This window comes from Triticum urartu, unplaced genomic scaffold, assembly GCF_003073215.2.
Source record: "Triticum urartu cultivar G1812 unplaced genomic scaffold, Tu2.1 TuUngrouped_contig_6014, whole genome shotgun sequence".
In the NCBI taxonomy this organism is placed as follows: Eukaryota; Viridiplantae; Streptophyta; class Magnoliopsida; order Poales; family Poaceae; genus Triticum; species Triticum urartu.
The window spans coordinates 1-2,340 of record NW_024116739.1 but is presented as its reverse complement, the minus strand read 5'-3'; the positions used below and the strand labels follow the sequence as shown (position 1 = coordinate 2,340).

The following is a 2,340-nucleotide window of genomic DNA, read 5'->3' as shown; positions in this document are numbered from 1 at the left end:
GATTAGTGCCACTCTCATCAGTGCTTATAGTTATTAATGCTAACACTGATTAGATCAAGCCACCACTCACCTGTCCTACTTGCACCTACTATTTTTGGCATTCGGGTATGTTATGTCCTACTTGCATGCCACATGCACTCACGTACCCTAGCAACAAGAGCAAGAGAAGCACTAAGAACTAACAACAGTAGCAAGAACAGTAGCGAAAATCCATTCCTGAGCCCGAGCCCAGCTGCTCCCGAAATCTGCACCGATGGCTTGCGCGAAGATTAGTGCTCTACGATGTATTTCCTGTCCATATATGTTTTCCTCGCAAGGCGTGGAGCGGAGCATTAAATGCGACGGAGCATTAATCCGCCGTTGCGGGACAGACCTCCAACGGATGGCTCGGCTGGTTATCTGAGCCATCCCGTGCTCATGAGCCGTGACGGTCGGCCATCTAGAGGTCTCCACCGGGCAGATAGCCCGCAATAAATGTCGACCCACAACTCCCAACCACCCATCGAACTCATTCACTACCCCGAGAGAAATCAATCTCTCTGTCCTGAGCCATCCTCATCTCCAGCGCCGGCGTCGACGCCATGTCTGCTTCCTCGTCGAACTCGCTCCCCATCCCACCCGACTGGCTTCTGCCGCTCTTGCAGTGTCCACTGTGCGACGACGAGATCGAGTCCAATGTTGCGAGGTCAGGCACTCAGGCTGGTAATCGTTTCTACAAGTGCATCCGCTACGATGTAAGTAGATCTCACTCGAAAATATTTGGCCTCCCTTATCTGTACGTGCTTATTGGACTCTTTTCAGATTTAGCTGACATCTGGATTCCTTTTTTTCCTTCTTTTTTGTTCCATCTATTTGTTGGCAGGCTCGTCAGTGCCGTTTTTTGAGTTCCAGCATGCTTACAGGAGGAGGATGAGCCCGATGCAGATTGGCGCCACTCAGTAGCAAGCAGGGATGCATCCAGGAGGCTAGATGTTCGGCATCCATCAAGCAAATGCAGCGGCGCAGTTAGTTCCGGTGATCAACCAGCCCAGGCTCAGATCCACCCTCAAGTCCAGCAAGATCCACCAGCGATAAATAATCAGATTCAGCATCCCCCTCAGGCGGCAGCGGCGGCATCTGCGACGGGCACTCAAAGCCTTGCCGTCATCGCAGTTCTCCTTGGTGCGACCAACATCCGGCTCACAGTCCTGTCCTGATGGTGGTAGTTGTGTCGGCAAACTAGATTAGCATGGGGGTCCCAGATATATGCGTGTGATGCGTACTAAGAAGACAGGGAGATTTCGTGGGGTTAATCAAGGGTGGCTCCCTCTACCGCTAAGCCTGTTTCCCTATGTAAACCCACATCTAGTAGTTATGCAAGTTGAAGTGTTGTAGTCTGTAATGGAGTGTCTGAACTTAATGAAGCTCGTTTAAGATTATTGCATATTTGTCTTATATTCTTTGCATGGACCTCGTTTGTTCTGTGCTGTGTCTGTTGACGCAAGTTGTTTTTTAGTTGGATTCATCAGTACATGATTTTTTTTGTTCATGCTCTGCTGCAGCTAAATTATTCTTAAGGTATTATCACAATCCCACTCAGATGGGCACTTTACGCGCACCGACAGGTTGTTAATCTAATGCAATGTAATCCACCGCTCGTCAAAGCTACACGATGAGCTGCACGTGTCCGCCTGCAACCCAAGTTGGCATTACGGACATAGCCACGGACAGATAGGCCCAAATGTGAAGGTACACGCGTCTGCACCGCACCATTTTTGCGTTACCACTCAAATGCAGGTTAGGGGCAAAATAGACAGAAGACCAAAAAGGGTGTGAGCCCTAGATCGTGGGTGACACCCCCCATCCTCTAGCATACCGCATCATATTTTGCCAACGCCGCCACCGGCGACTGCCACGCAAAGTTCCCCCTCTCCGCCGCTCCTTGTTCCTCATCGGTCAGGGGGCTTCTTCCATCCAAGCTGCGCCGGACACATGGTACTTCTTCCTCACCCATTAGTTTTATTTCGTCGCATCTGATTACTCAATCCCATTTTTGTCATGGTTCTAGTCAGTGAAATCTAAAAATAGGATTCATTTTTTCATTGTTTTTGGCTGCTTTTTTCGGCTAGGATGACCATAGTTCGCACTCTGCCAGTTGCGGCGGAGAAGGCGAAGGTTCTGGCAACGAACCATTAGATGGTGGCGAACATGTGCTTCTGAATGCAGTAGATGCGTCATCTTCCAGCACAAGCCCAGGAGATCCACCGTCTCCGACCTCACACATATCTGTGAAGCACGCAGTTAGCGTCATTCAGACATTCAGTGAGTACAAGAAGTGGTTAGTGGAGCAGATTGGGTTCG

The 2,340-nt window shown here is 49.8% G+C and overlaps 1 long non-coding RNA gene across 1 annotated transcript; it reads left to right on the top strand.

Moving 5' to 3' along the window:
- The first annotated feature begins 369 nt into the window (after positions 1–369).
- LOC125530025 lies at positions 370–1,418 on the top strand. Its single transcript, XR_007292812.1, has 2 exons — positions 370–734; positions 863–1,418. It is a non-coding gene; the product is annotated as an uncharacterized LOC125530025 (long non-coding RNA).
- The last annotated feature ends 922 nt before the right edge of the window (positions 1,419–2,340 follow it).